Source organism: Podarcis bocagei (assembly GCF_964188305.1).
Source record: "Podarcis bocagei genome assembly, chromosome: 9".
Taxonomy (NCBI): domain Eukaryota; kingdom Metazoa; phylum Chordata; class Lepidosauria; order Squamata; family Lacertidae; genus Podarcis; species Podarcis bocagei.
This window is the reverse complement of record NC_138134.1, coordinates 25742831-25759720: the sequence shown is the minus strand read 5'-3', so window position 1 is coordinate 25759720 and position 16890 is coordinate 25742831.

Sequence of the window (16890 nt, the reverse complement as noted above, 5' to 3'; positions counted from 1 at the left end):
CTGAGCTTCTCAGGTACACTGAAGGTGAACAATAGGCTTCATTACCTTTCTCCCAAGGTGAGCAGGAGTGACCTATTTAAGGCAGGCAGGACTGCTTACTCTATGATCTTAACCCCTTCATGCGTTAATTAGACTTCAGCACGTAGGTTACATGAGGCTGGTTATCTCACAAGTGGAACATTTGAAAAAGTGGCAAAGCTTTGGAACCGCCATGTTGAATGCTCTCTCCACCCTTTAAAAGGCAGGTCACTTCGTAAATTGCGAAAAAATGCAAAGTTATGGGAAATGTTGCTGTTTTTCATTGTTAAGGAGCATCACAATTACAGATAATAAGTCGCAATCAAGTGCCCCATTAATTTTCGTGCCAGGGTGCCAAATCTATTATCTTCAGATCTGCTTTGAGTCATAGCATACCTGTTCACCATAGATAAGATTCAGTAGCAATTCTTACTTTTACCTGGAAGCAGCCTTGAGTTCTGTCAGGGGGGAAAGGTAGGGAATAATAATAATAATAATAATAATAATAATAATAATAATAATAATACTTTCCCCTCATTCCTGCATGAGAAGAAGCACCTATATGCAGCAGGATCCAACTTCTTATATCTCCTGTTGAAATATAATAAATAATAATAAAAAAAATTATTTATACCCCACCCTCCCCAGCCAAGACCAGGCTCAGGGCAGCTAACACCAGGTATAAAAACAATTGATTAAAACACAACTTAAAAACAAGATTAAAATGCAGCCTCAATTCAGTAGAAACTCAAATCAAAAACTTTTTCGGGGTGAAAATGTCAAATCTTCACCAAGGCCAACAATCCAGACTGGTCCTACATGGGACAGAAAAAAAAGCCAAGGAAGTCCCCAAATAGGAGTTCCATCACAGAAGGAGAAAGGAAAAAGGAAAGGGGGAGGGGATCAGGCTGATTCCAAGCCAAAGGCCAGGCAGAACAGCTCTGTCTTACAGGCCCTGCGAAAAGAAATCAGATCCTGCAGGGCCCTGGTCTCATGAGGCAGAGCGTTCCACCAGTGTTGAAAAGGCTCTGGTTGAGGCTAATCTGACTTCCTTAGGGCCTGGGACCTTGCTATTTATGAACCTTAAGGTCCTCTGCAGGGCATACCGGAAGAGGCAGTCCCGTAGTTACGAGGTCCTAGGCTGTATTCTTAGAGGTAAGCCCCCTGTCCCACCCCACTCTTTTGGAAATGTGCACTATGGCCAGATGGTGCTCATCAAGGGATGGTTCAGTCAGTAGAGCATAGAGTTGAAGGGACCCTGAGGCTCATCCAGTCCAGCCCCCTGCAATGCAGCAGGACTGCAGCTGTCCTATATGGAGATAGAACTTGTGACCTTGTTAATATCAGGGTCATGGGTTCAAGCCCCACATTAGGCAAGAGATTCCTGCATTGCAGAGGGCTGGACTAGATCACCCTTCCAATCATGGTCCCTTCCAATTCTATAATTCTATGGTAGAAGTAATGGGGACAGGGAATGGGACACTGATGCATCCCTGTTAATGACATACAGAGCAGAAGGGATAGAGGATATAATAGTCTTCAGCTATGAAGCTTCCTCAAAATATTTGCAATGCGTCAATTACTAGTCTGTTAATAGTTCCTGCATCTAATCAAACAGTGGCTAGCATCACCCTTTATTCTTAATTCTTAGCCTGCCCTCTTGGCACAACTAGAACACACAGTGCATTTAAACCCTTTGGGGACATAGGAATGAACTGAGGACAGGACATTTTCACAGGCAAGCTTCCTCCCTCAGCTGCTGCCAAATAGGCTTTTCAGAACTAGAATGAATATGTCGTTCTCACCCTCTTCTTTAAAGACAACAGCAACCCATGCCCTGCAATTTGATCAAATAAATGAAGAGTTCAGTGAATGGCAAAAGTTGCCTTAGAGAAACAGCCACTGGCATCTGTCCCCTCTAATTAAAATGCACACTGAAAACTCTTCAGCCTGTGAGAATAATTAATAAAATGCCAGCCATAGATAAGCAACAGCTAATTCTTTGTGCTCATTGATTTTGTTCTACAATTAAGAAATGCGAGATCAGCCAAGCTGATTTTGATTTGTGTGTGTGTGTGTGTGTGTGTGTGTGTGTGTGTGTGTGTGTGTGTGTGTGTGTATTAACGTCATTTATTGCTTTGCCACTGCATTTGCTGAATTGGAAGATGACCATGAAAACAACTGCAATTATTATTATTTATTTCAATTTTTAAATCAAAGATTCTACAAATGGAGGAGTGCGTTTCTACAAATGTAAGTGTGTTCTCATCCCATCTACTTGCTTTGGGTGAGCTTTAAGGTATCTCAGTAGCTTCCACTCATCGTTAATCTGGAGGTGCAATAGAGATGGCCATGTTTGTGTAGTACCCTTGCATCTCAGTCCTTAGTTGGGACTGTGATTGTGCACAGATTTCATTGGACACCCACATCCATGTTGCACAAGTCTTGTGCAAAGAAAAAAGAATGCGACCCCAAACCTCTCCCTCCCCCACTCCTTTGGTATGATTGATTGGTCTCAAAACATATCAAGTATATAAACATTGGCAGCTCTGAGAGTCATGTTTCCTTCTGATCTTAATTGAAGCAAGCAGCAGACAGTTTATAGGCTCTCCCAAGTTAACCCACAAGAGCTCATTTGGCATAGTCTGCATTTCTGACAGCTCACTGCAAGCCTAATCAAAACCAGACTTGTTCCAATGTGGAGCAGACTAATGAGCATTTATTAGGCTGCAAAATGACCAGGCTAAACAATGAGCCACTAGCATGGAAACACCACTCATCAGCCCTCTTTACGGTCGTAATTGCACATTGACGTTGCAACAACAAACTCAAGTTTGTTTTGCCTCTGCTGTTCCCCCTTGCTGGGGAAAAAAATATGTTTAAATGTTTGGGAGCCAAGCCAGTGTGCTAGTACTGGACTCTCTGACCTTGCTTGGACTTTAGCCAGGAACCTAGATTCTACAATCTAGTGCTGTGTCTGAGAAAGCAATGCCTAGAAAACCAGCGTTCTGTCCACAAGAGCGACTATCAGACCTTTGTGCTGGGGTTAGAAATAATGCTGAGTGCTTTCTAGACCTGTGTTGCTGAGGTAAAAGGTAAAGGGTAAAGGGACCCCTGACCATTAGGTCCAGTCGTGACTGACTCTGGGGTTGCGGCGCTCATCTTGCTTTATTGGCCAAGGGAGCTGGCGTACAGTTTCCCGGTCATGTGGCCAGCATGACTAAGCCGCTTCTGGCGAACCAGAGCAGCGCACGGAAACACCGTTTACCTTCCCGCCAGAGTGGTACCTATTTATCTACTTGCACTTTGATGTGCTTTTGAACTGCTAGGTGGGCAGGAGCTGGGACTGAGCAACTGGAGCTCACCCTGTCGCGGGGATTCAAACCGGCGACCTTCTGATCGGCAAGTCCTAGGCTCTGTGGTTTAACCCACAGCACCACCTGCATCCCTGTTGCTGAGGTAGCAGTACCTATTTGCCCCTGAAATACTTTAAAGTCTCAAAAGTTTGTTGGGGGAGACCTAGGTTTTTTTCTTGTGGGAGGAGTTATTTGTCCTGTCTTCACGCTTTTTATGATGGAGGACCGCTCTAGCCACCCCCAACGACACCTTCTCAGGATGGAGGAGGAGGGAACAGCTGCAGTCGCCTGCAGTTCCTGCGCAATGTTTGCCATCTTGCCAAAGATTGCAGGCAGCTTTACCTGCAGCAATTGCATGTTGATTGCCCTCTTAAAAGACAAAGTCCAGCAACTGGAGGAACGTGTAGCTACGCTCCAAAGAATTAGAGAGCTGGAGCTCTTCTTGGAAGCAACAGAGCACACCGTCTCCACCAAGGAGGAGACAGGGGACTCCCCTGAGAAGGAGGCTAGTTCACCAACACAGGAGCCAGATATATGGAGAAACGTGACTCAAAGAAGTAGGAGGCCCAGGGTTCGCTCTGATTGTTTAGAAATACACAATCGCTTTGAGGTCCTCTCCCCTAGCATGGAAGACGAAGAGCAGACTCCATTTGAGGATCTCTCCCTCATTTCAGTTGATCAGGTATATGAAGATGAGCAGCAAAGTCAGTCCTCAGGGAATGTGCAGGCGACCTTGGAACAGACAGCTCATGGAAGAACCCCGACCAAACCTAAGAGGAGGCGTGTAGTGGTGATAGGGGATTCCCTACTGAGGGGAACAGAAGCAGTGATCTGTGGGCCTGACAAGATGTCTCGGGAAGTGTGCTGTCTCCCCGGGGCTAAGATCCAAGATGTAACTGAACGACTGCAAGGAATCATAAAACCCACTGACAAATACCCCTTCCTCTTGGTCCATGTGGGAACCAATGACGCTGCAAGCAATAGCCTCCAGAAGATCAATCAGACTACGAGGCTCTCGGCAGGAAATTGGAGCAACTAAATGCACAAATTGTCATCTCATCTGTCCTCCCAGTTGAACGACGTGGCCCAGGGAGAGAGGGAAAAATAGTGGAAGTGAACAGCTGGCTTCACAAATGGTGTAAACAGGAACGGTTTGGATTCTTAGATCACGGACTGCAGTTCTTGAAGATGGACTTCTGGCAAGCGATGGGCTGCACCTCACAACGGTTGGGAGAAATGTTTTTGCCAAAAATCTCAGAAACCTCATCAGGAGGGCTTTAAACTGACTAATGTGGGGGAGGGAGACAGTGCTCCTGAAGGTAGGAGTCTATCAATTGATGAAGATGATCATCCAAATGCCATAGACCAAATGGAGCAAACAGCACGCAGACCTAGTGGTGGGAGGAAAAAATCCTTAAATAAGAGACACGGGGGAATGATTAATGGACTTCAATGTCTGTACACTAATGCGCAAAGCATGGGAAATAAACAAGATGAGCTTGAGCTCTTGGTACAGCAAACTAAATATGACATAATAGGCATCACTGAAACCTGGTGGGATAAGTCCCACGATTGGAATGTAATAATGGGGGGATACAATCTATTTCAGAGAAACAGACCAGACAAGAAAGGAGGAGGAGTGGCGTTTTATGTCAGGGATGTGTATACCTGTGAAGAGATCCAAGATTTAGAACCTCAAAGCCAAAGTGAGAGCATTTGGGTCAAAATTAAGGGAGAGAAGAATAACAGAGATCTCATTGTGGGAGTTTACTATAGATCCCCAAGCCAAACGGAGGACATAGATGATGCCTTCCTGGAACAGATGGCCAAGCATGCAAAAGGAAGGGAGATAGTAGTAATGGGGGACTTCAATTACCCGGATATTTGTTGGATGTCAAACTCAGCCAAGAGCATAAGGTCAAACAGATTCCTCACTGGCCTTGCAGACAACTTCATTGTCCAGAAAGTGGGAGAAGCAACAAGAGGAACAGCCATTTTAGATCTGGTCCTAACCAATGTTGATGACCTGGTTAGTGGGGTAGAAGTGGAAGGATCATTAGGCGCGAGTGATCATGCTCTTCTGAAGTTTACTATACAGCGGAAAGGAGCAGCCAAGCATACTAGGACTCAATTTCTTGACTTTAAGAAAGCCGACTTCATAAAACTTAGGGAAGTGCTGGGTGAGATCCCATGGACAGTAATACTAAAAGGAAAGGGAGTTCATGATGGCTGGGAGTTTGTTAAGAGGGAGATACTAAAAGCACAACGTCAGGCAATACCAATGAGACGGAAACATGGAAGGTGCTTAAAGAAGCCAGGGTGGCTATCTAAAGAACTTTTAACTGAGTTAAGATTAAAAAAGGATGTGTACAAAAAATGGAAAAGGGGGGAAACCACCAAAGAGGAATTCAAACAAATAGCCAGCACGTGTAGACACAAAGTCAGAAAAGCTAAAGCACAGAATGAACTCAGGCTGGCTAGAGAGGTTAAAAGCAACAAAAAAGGCTTTTATGGGTAAGTTCGTAGCAAAAGGAAGAACAAAGAAACAGTGGGGTCACTTAGAGGAGAAGATGGTGAAATGCAAACAGGGGACACAGAAAGGGCTGAACTCCTCAATGCCTTCTTTGCCTCAGTCTTCTCCGATAAAGAAAACAATGCCCGACCTGAAGAATTTGGAGCAAATGATTCAGCAAAGGAAACACAGCCCAGAATAACTAAGGAGATAGTACAAGAATACTTGGCTAGTTTAGATGTATTCAAGTCTCCAGGGCCAGATGAACTGCATCCAAGAGTATTAAAAGAACTGGCAGATGTGATCTCAGAACCACTGGCAGTCATCTTTGAGAATTCCTGGAGAACAGGTGAAGTCCCGGCAGACTGGAGGAGGGCAAGTGTTGTCCCTATTTTCAAAAAGGGGAAAAGAGAGGACCCAAATAATTATCGCCCAGTCAGTCTGACATCAATACCAGGGAAGATTCTGGAGCAGATCATTAAGCAAACAGTCTGTGAGCACCTAGAAAGGAATGCTGTGATCACCAATAGTCAGCATGGATTTCTGAAAAATAAGTCATGTCAGACTAACCTGATCTCATTTTTTGACAGAATTACAAGCCTGGTAGATGAAGGGAACGCAGTGGATATAGCCTACCTTGATTTCAGCAAGGCATTTGACAAGGTGTCCCATGATATTCTTGTAAAGAAGCTGGTAAAATGCGGTCTTGACTATGCTACCACTCAGTGGATTTGTAACTGGCTGACTGACCGAACCCAAAGGGTGCTCATCAATGGTTCCTCTTCATCCTGGAGAAGAGTGACTAGTGGGGTGCCACAGGGTTCTGTCTTGGGCCCGGTCGTATTCAACATCTTTATCAACGACTTGGATAATGGACTCAAGGGCATCCTGATCAAATTTGCAGATGACACCAAACTGGGAGGGGTGGCTAACACCCCAGAGGACAGGATCACACTTCAAAACGACCTTGACAGATTAGAGAACTGGGCAAAAACAAACAAGATGAATTTTAACAGGGAGAAATGTAAAGTATTGCACTTGGGCAAAAAAAATGAGAGGCACAAATACAAGATGGGGGACACCTGCCTTGAGAGCAGTACATGTGAAAAGGATCTAGGAGTCTTGGTTGACCACAAACTTGACATGAGCCAACAGTGTGCCGCGGCAGCTAAGAAAGCCAATGCAATTCTGGGCTGCATCAATAGGAGTATAGCATCTAGATCAAGGGAAGTAATAGTGCCACTGTATTCTGCTCTGGTCAGACCTCACCTAGAGTACTGTGTCCAGTTCTGGGCACCACAATTCAAGAAGGACACTGACAAACTGGAACGTGTCCAGAGGAGGGCAACCAAAATGGTCAAAGGCCTGGAAACGATGCATTATGAGGAACGGCTAAGGGAGCTGGGCATGTTTAGCCTGGAGAAGAGGAGGTTAAGGGGTGATATGATAGCCATGTTCAAATATATAAAAGGATGTCACATAGAGGAGGGAGAAAGGTTGTTTTCTGCTGCTCCAGAGAAGCGGACACGGAGCAATGGATCCAAACTACAAGAAAGAAGATTCCACCTAAACATTAGGAAGAACTTCCTGACAGTAAGAGCTGTTTGGCAGTGGAATTTGCTGCCAAGGAGTGTGGTGGAGTCTCCTACTTTGGAGGTCTTTAAACAGAGGCTTGACAACCATATGTCAGGAGTGCTCTGATGGTGTTTCCTGCTTGGCAGGGGGTTGGACTCGATGGCCCTTGTGGTCTCTTCCAACTCTATGATTCTATGATTCTATGATTCTATGAAAGTTCTCAGCATGTGCAAGGCGTCATGGGAAGATACTGGTTGCCAAGGCCATGCGAAGCCCTAGGCCAGATGGGAAATGTAGCTCCCATTTTGATAATCTTTACCAAGGAGTTCCCCTTTGCCTCTACCAGGGCAACTTGGAGTAGGCCCCCCTCAAAATTGTACACCCCATACCAACTGGCCTACCTCTCCCCCCCCCCCAGTTCTGGCCCTACCATTAGGCACACTGGGGCGATTGCTTTAGGCAGCTGATTTGGGGTGTCATGAAAGAGCAGTAAATTGCTGATTGCTTAATTTATCATCTTCGCTGTTGTCTTTTCACTGCCAGAGAAGGGAAGAGACACTTGTGGGGCTTCCTGTTCTTAACTAACTGGTCTTGGGAACCATCACCTTGATTTGGGGAGAAGGGGGTGCCATTTATTGTTCTGCCTCAGGTAGCAAGATGCTTTAGGCCCGCCATCAAGTTTGTTAGATGTTTCTGCTCTCTTACCATACATGCCTTTTGTGTTCGCTCCAAGGCAGGCAGGCATTTATTTTGCATTGCTATAATGCCCTTTTTCCATTTTATGCTCACAGCAGCCCCATGGGTGACTAAACTGAAAAAGAGTAACTGGTCCAGATGTTCTATGATGACAGATGCTCTGTGATGACAGAACATCTTATTGGTTTCCATGAAATATTTCCAAGTAGAGGCATTTATAATCATGCTGATTGGTGTGTGTGTGCGCGCGCGCAAATGTGTATACATTTGTATTTAGAGGGGGGCCATCAATGTGAATGGCATTTTGTGGAGTTACTTAAGCAAACAAGGGGATTAGACAAATTCACGGTGGATAAGGCTGTCTGTGGCTACTAGCCATAAGAGAGTAATGTGTTGCTTCCAGAGTTGGAGATAGTGTGATTCTGAATACCAGTTTCTGGGTATCAAAAGTGGGAAGAGTGCTGTTGCACTCAGGTCCTGGGCTTCCCCTTGGCATCTGGTTGGCTACTGTGAGAAATGAATGTTGGACTAGGTGGACCTTTGGCCCTACAAATTGTCACACCAGAAAGAGAGGAGGTGAGGGCATGACACAGTCATAATGTAAACTCTTGGAAAACCTACAGGCTTCAATGGTCAAGAATGGTATACACAATTCCACCACTAAAACCTATGACTTCAAAGCAGAATTGGATAATCTGTGGCCAGATAATGATAAAGTACAATTCCCATAATTATCAATCATTGGCCATACTGGATGGGGCTCATGGAAGTGATAGTTCAGCCACTTCCTTGGCCATGCCTCTATGACCTATCTAGCTGCCAAGCCACCTTACCAAGTCCTAGAACCACTAGCCACCACTGGGCCTACCTCCTTGAAGAGCTGGCTATGCTGACTGAAGGACCCTTGCTTGATTCTGCAGGTTCTGACTCTTACTGTGGAAGGGATGGGGCTGTCACTGACTGGGGCCTCATCCTCCAAGTCAGAGGAAGGTAGGAGAGCTATGTTCTCAGGCTGGAAGGGCTCAGAGGAAGCTGCTGAGCTTCCCCAGCCACCCCCTGCACAGAAGAGCACCCTGTATTTCTTCGTCACTTGTATTTCCTCAGGGTAGTACAAAGGGCTGGGTTCAGAAGTCATGACAACTTCTCTTATACACATACACCCAAGAAGGGAGAAGAAGCAATTTCTAGAGAAGTGATCAAGGTAAAACAGGCATGTCCAAAGTCTATTTCGGGGGCCTAATCCGGCCCCTGTGGCAGTTTATTTCCTGGGGTCAAATCCCAAAAAAGCACAACAGCATCAATCCTATGAAAAGGTCAACAACTTTGGTTGGCACCCCTGAGGTTAAAGGTAAAGGTAAGATAAAGGACCCCTGGATGGTTAAGTCCAGTCAAAGGCTGGGGTTGCAGCACTCATCTCGCTTTCAGGCTAAGGGAGCCAGTGTTTGTCCACAGGCGGCTTTCTGGGTTATGTGACCAGCATGACTAAACCACTACTGGCGCACGGAGAACCATGATGAGTGCCAGAGTGCACGGAAATGCAGTTTACCTTCCCGCCGCAGCAGTACCTATATATCTACTTGTACTGGCATGCTTTTGAACTGCTAGGTTGGCAGGAGCTGGGACAGAGCAACGGGAGCTCACCCCGTCAGGTGGATCCAAAGTGCCGACCTTCTGATCAGCAAGTCCAAGAGGCTCAGTGGTTTAGATCTCAGAAGTGATCAAGAGTGAACCTACAACACCAGAAGGCCACATGATATTAGGCAAGGGAGCACTGGTTCCCTACCACTGGCATATGCCAAAGCAGTTGTAGCCCTTACAGAAAAACTACCGTATTTTTCGCCCCATAGGACGCACCGGCCCATAGGACGCATCAAGTTTTTTGGGGGGGGAATAAAGGGGGGAATTATTTCCCCCCAGGCGCTTGTGGGGCCGGCAGCGGGGAGAAGCACTCTTCTCCCCGCAGCCCACCTTCAGATCAGGTCCGGGGACAGCGGGGAGACGCGCTGCACCTCCCCACTGTCCCCGGAGCTTGCAGGGCTGGCGGCGGGGTCTCCCCGCCGTCAGCCTCCAAACCACTTCGGGAGACAGCGGGATGGCGGTGTTCCGCCTCCCTCTGTCCCCCGACCTTGTGGGGCTGGCGCTGGGGCTCTCCTGAAGCCTGGAGAGAAAGAGGGGTCGGTGTGCACCGACCCCTCTTGCTCTCCAGGCTTCAGCGAAAGCCTGCATTCGCCCCATAGGACGCATACACATTTCCCCTTCATTTTTGGAGGGGGAAAAGTGCGTCCTATAGGGCGAAAAATACGGTAATATATTTGCATCTTGAACTCAGTCCATTTTCACTGACATAACTGGGGATTTGAGACTATCCAGTTTCAATAACCAAGTATGAAATTAGAAAAGGACTTTTTCATCTCATATTGTGCTATTCTGGGCAAGAGTAAGAATGTATATATGTATAAATAACTGTGTTACATTCCACAGCGGGCAATAAAAGTGAGAGATCACGATTGTTCTCTACTTTTCCGTTAAACCAAAAGAAAGGCTTCTTGAGCTGAGAAGTAGGTAAAGACCTTCAGGCTGACAAGAGTGGAATTAAAACTGAATCCAGTTTCCATGAATGCACATCATTAACATCTTAATGACTAGATATGCAAGTAGTCACTTTGCATCTGAATGGCTTTGTCTGATGAATCTTAATTGATCAGACAATGTTTCAGAATGCAGACTCCCTTTTATATTTCTAGTTTCATGAATACCTGGGGGGAAATCCTTTATGCATTGTATGTTGAATGGAAAACAGTTTTCCAGCTGGACCTTAACAAACTGCATCATGCTGGCCCATTAGCGGGGGAAGGTTTGCTTTTCAGAAGTTATGTCCCAAGCATGATGGAAGAAGCATGGTACTCACTGGATTAGGCACCTGATTGTCAAAAGGCCAGGTGGTCGGAGTTATTTACAGCTGCCTGTATACATTTGTATGCAACTGCCTGGTTCTGTTTTGCTCAGGACTTCAATGAGGATGTCTTAGGCATAAATGTGAGTGTTTTGCATGCAGCCACACACAAAAATAGAGGTCACTGCTTAGCAGAGCTTTCAGATGGCCTTACATGTATACTGCCACTGAAATTTTGGCCTAAAACAAAACAAAGTTATTAAGGGTGTTTTCTTGGGAGGGAACATCCGAACCATTTATGCTGTTAGAACATAAAAGTACTAGAAAATGTATGTTTGTAAGGGAGACGGGCAGTCGAAAACATTTTTCTGCCTGAGGCAAAATAGCAAATGCTTCCCTCCAACAAACTCATATATAGCAGCCAAGAAAAGACAAAATATTGTGCCATTTGAAAAATCTCACAAGCATAAAATTGCAATAAAAAATAAATAACATTTGCTGGCTGGCCTTTCATGTCGCTCGCAACCACCTGCCTGGGGGGGGGGGACCCCTTCCTCTTCCTGACGATATTGCAGGCTCTGTTTGGGTTTTACAGATCCATAGGTTGCCAGTGTGTTTCATCTAAAGCAAAATTTATTGTGAATTTGAGGTGTCCTACCCTAGCAAAACGTTGGAGAGGTTTTGGGGGAAGTCAAGTGAGCTTTGATAGGCTGGGCAAAACTGAGTGGCTTACACAGCATATTCACACCAGAAGCACAATTGTAGTAAAACCAAGAAATGTTGGGGGGGGGGGAGAGAGGTTGAAGAAGTGATGATACAAATGAAATAAACTGAAATCACGCTCACACAAAGTTCAGTTTCCCCAGAATAAATGCTGAGTAGGCAACAGTTGGAAATGCATTTTGGGCAGTACAGAAGCTGCTTTTGTCCCATTGACAAGCTACACTTTCAAAATAGGGTACAAAGTGAGTTTTCTCAGAAACTAAAAACAGTACTGTAGTGATTTTTAGAGCAATTTCTCTTCAGATTCAGAGGAGAAACTGCTTGGGCCCCCCATATCAGCTCAGCAACTGTGGTAAAATGCTGGCTTTTGCCTGGAAAATCTCTAGACATAACCTTATTGACAATTATTTCATTCCTAACATGACATTTTTTTAAAAAAAAAAGTTGTCAGAATTTGAGAGCGGGGTGGTATTTAAATCTATTAGTGGTTAGGGATGAACAACAATAAAACATAGAGTCATGCCCTTTATATCTGTCTTTAAGAAGAAGAAGAAAATACCTCCCTTCAATCTCTTATTATGAAATACTGCTATATTGCAGCATAATTTGAAGAGAGTGGAAGGAATTCCTGCTACTTGCCAGAACATAAATAATGGATTTAGGTTTCATTTATACCGTGCCTCTTGCAAAAGCCAAGTCATCTTTGCCAAAAGAATTAACGGGGGAAGGAGGGGAGGAAAACGTGAGGAAGAAAATTAAAATACTCTGTCTTTCCATTTATTTCTTGCCAAGGCTTTTCAGCTGCAAGACCCAGTAAGGGCCAAAACATTTGAAACTTATTAGAATTGTCATGGCATTCAAAGAGAGTGCATCTGAGATACAGATATGGATGAACACTGCAGCAGTCTCATGCAATGCAAGGCTTTTTCTAAAATCGCCCACCCAGTGCAGTTTTTAAAGGGTAACATCTGTCCATAATGATGGGGCGCCCCATGACTCAATATGGATTTTAAATTTTTACTGGTATTGCAAATTGACATTTTAACACCTTTTCAGCAACTCTTCCAGGGTAGAGTATTTGTGCAATTTATAAATATAGTATTTTATCCACATATTGGACAGGACCAGCCAAAGTGGAACACATTCATGCATCTATTTTTTCTTCTTCTGGTATCCTGCTCTTTGTCACAAGAGAGTCCAGGGCAATATACCATATTTTTTCGTGTATAAGACAATATTCCCCCCCTATTTTTTCAAGCTTCAAATTGAGGGTCATCTTATACATGGACACACAAAAAATATGGTATTTGGTTACCTGATGGAAAGGACAAGAAGCGCCTCCCTATTCCAGGTATAGAAGCTGGTTTAACTGCAAGTGTAATCTTATTTCAACACTGGCAACAGAACACACCTCAGGGCCAGAAGTTACTGTATTTTTCGCTTCATAAGACGCACCTGACCATAAGACGCACCTAGTTTTTAGAGGAGGAAAACAAGAAAAAATATTCTGAATGAAAAAGTGGATGTATGATTTTTGGGGTGCAGGCTGTAGCCATGGACATGCTATGTGATCTGATGGTGAATTTGGGGTGACCCAATGTAAAAATCCTGAGGATCCATGGGCTTTTACCTCCCCCCTCCCAGGCAGCCTCCGCTAGCGTCCCTTATCTCTCTCCCGATCCCACCGATCAGCTGCTTCCTTTCAACACTCCCTGCCCTCTTGTTTGCCTTAGTGTCTTTTCCTTAGCTGGAGCAGTTTTTTGCTCCTCCTTTTCTTCTAATTTCTCTCCTCATTGATTTAGTCTTCCTGTTTCCCCCCTTTGCAAGTTGCTGTCTTTACCTCCCCCCTCCCAGGCAGCCTCCTTTATTGCTAGCATCCCTTATCTCCCTCCCCGATCGCTTGCTGATTAGCGGCTTTGTTTCCACACCCACTTCCCTCTTTAAAAATAATAAAAAAGCATTCTCTGCTTTTTGCCCCTGGGCAATTCGGCTCCAGGGACCATGCATTCGCTCCATAAGACGCTCAGACATTTCCCCTCACTTTTTAGGAAGAAAAAAGTGCGTCTTATGGAGCGAAAAATACAGTAGCTGATGATAGTTCAAGGCAGATTGAATGGCAGACATAGCTCTATCCTCCAGCACGGGGGCAGCAAACATGGAGCCCTCCAGATGCTGTTGGGTTCCAGTTCTCATCAGTCCCAGCCAGCATGGCCAATGGTCAGGAATGATGGGAGTTGTAGTCCAGCAACATCAGGATACCACCATGGTGTCTGTCCCAGCTCCAAAATCTCAGAACCTAATTAAAATACAGTTTACTGAGAACTTCCAATCTGTTAGGTATATTTGTTATTAAAAACTCTGAACTTACAATATACCTTCATGAAAAAGAGCTACAGTTGTTTCAGTTGCAGGCTTTCCCTCTGGGCTTTTTGACGAGACATTAAGAAAAGGTGTTTTTGCAGAACAGGCTGTTACATCAGAGGCGTACTCAAATGGTTAAGACCAAGGCAGAACACAACAGGCAGTTTGTTCCACTGAGCTGTCTCTCTCATTACAGCAACTTCTTTATTTCTCTCTCAATGACGTTAGCTACAGGCTTTGCCAAAAACAGACATTTGTTTTCCGTTAGCTGCACATTTTCTCTGTTTATGGGCTTATTTGACTTAATATACATTACGGGACATGGCTCTGATTTATGTAAAGGCATCTTTAGATAAGGATAAGAACCTTCACATTCAAAGACATTGCGCTTTCTTGCATTCCCCTGCCCCAAACAGTGTGGAGTAGCCCTTCTCTTTCCCTTCAAGAGGTCTCTGGCCTTCCCAGAGATAGGTGCTGTACTATACCCAGAAAGGCTGGCAGAACATCAAGGTATTGAATGGCACTGAGGCTTCAGGAACCCTAGAACAGTCACTCTTTGAGCCTCTAACACAATTGTAGTGGCTTTAAAGTTCAACCCATCTGTCTTTTTTCCAGCAAGGGAATATATAAATACTCCAAAGAAACTATTTGAAGACCCTGCTGCAGAAGAAAACTCTTTTATCAATTTCTTTTCTTTTTGAACAGTGTTGAAAGTTCAAAACGTCACAAAAACTGTTCTATGCGAAATCATCAATTACACATAAAAGCTGCTGTGGTTTTAGTACCTTTTCACAACTGAGTTATTGTTATGTCCAGGTGCTGGAGGGCTGCAAGTGAAACCTGAGCTTTTTCTTCTGTATAATTTCAGTTGCCCTTTACTCAGCCTCTTCTCTAGCCTTCCGATCCCGACTCCTTCTGCTATACACTGCCTGCCTACTCCCACTGCAATATTCTTGCACTCATCCTTTGAAGGCTTTGTGTACTTTTCTCCTCTCCAGACAACTTCTTGCCACTTTCTGTTTATAGCATTGCTTTAGTTCTGGTTTTGTTATTCTCCCTTTTGCACCCTCTGCTGTCCCCGGGTCTCAACTGCTACATCCATGTCTTGATCTCCTCCTTCTGATCCTTAAATCAAGAGTGCTGGTGTAGATTCCACATGATCATCAATAGGAAGAACTACAAAACAACCCACAGCAGACATCACAACTTCGCATGGAGCCTCACCAAGAAGTTGTCTCCCATGTAGGTAAGAGAATGTGAAGAAAATAGGCCCTATGTCCCATTCTTATCAGCAAATCTGTCCACGCTGGGGGATTGGAGGTCCTGGGCTGCCTAGATGCCAAAACTGTCCCCCTGGCCTTGTTGATGCAGTGCAAAGGAAAGCAGAGCAATATGTTTGGCACCAGCTTGGCTGCAAGAGTTGCTGGAAGAAGACATACAAGGCACCATCCAACCATCTTGGGGACTCCATTCTGGATCTGTAGAGGGTATACTCCTTAGACTATTAGGCAGTAGATATGGATTGTTCCTGAAGGTTTACTCCCAACACCTTTCTTACAAATGCAGCAGAAGTTGGGGATAAGAGTTTTCCTTCTCCTAGATGGGCTACCTTCTCAGGTCGATGAGCCCCTCACTTCCTTCTACAGCACATGAAGAAACTGCCTTCTTAATCACTGACTCACTATTGATCTCATCTCCTCAATCCATTGGAGCCTGTCTTCACATGCAGGGGAAGTCTCTAACTCACTGAGGGTGTGAGACTCATCAGCTCCCCTTACCTGGTTTAGCTGTCCAGGGTGTGGCCACTGTCACATGCTGACAGCTTCAAGGAGCCACAGGTGAGAGCTGAGTGCAGGGTGGGGACCAAAGGGGGACAAACTAGCCCAGAAGGAGCATGACAACTCCTCCAGAGGTACTACCCTTCCCCTAACTCCCCATATACCTCACAAAAGGGGTGGGTCTGGGAAATCTCCTGAATCTGGGGGTATATGAAGACGGCTCTGGTCGCCCTAACAGATGATCTCCGCAGGCAGCTGGATCGAGGCGGGTCAGGGCTGCTGATTCTTCTAGATCTGTCAGCAGCCTTTGACATGGTCGATCACGAACTCCTGGACCACCGCCTTGCCGACGTGGGGATCCAGGGCACAGTCCTTCAATGGCTGCGCTCGTTTCTCTCTGGTCGGGGACAGAGGGTGGCGCTTGGGGGGGAATTGTCATCACGCCACTCCTTGGTGTGTGGAGTGCCTCAGGGTGCAATTCTCTCCCCGATGCTTTTTAACATCTTTATGCGCCCCCTCGCCCAGCTTGTCCGGAGTTTTGGGCTGGGTTGCCATCAGTATGCTGATGACACCCAACTCTATCTGTTGATGGATGGCCATCCTGACTCGGCCCCAGACACACTGACCAGATGTCTGGAAGCTGTGGCTGGATGGTTACGTGGGAGCCGGTTGAAGTTAAATCCTTCGAAGACAGAGGTCCTCTGGCTGGGGCGGGACGATATGGGATCGAGGGGGCAACTCCCATCTCTTGCGGGGGTGCAATTAGTGCCAGCACCGGCCGTTAAGAGTTTGGGTGTAATCTTCGATACCTCCCTCTCTATGGAGTCGCAGATTACAGCTATAACAAAGGCGGCATTTTTTCATCTCCGCCAAGCTAAGCAGTTGGCCCCTTATCTCTCTCGTCCTGACCTAGCCACTGTGATCCATGCGACGGTCACCTCCAGACTGGATTATTGTAACTCGCTCTACGTGGGGCTG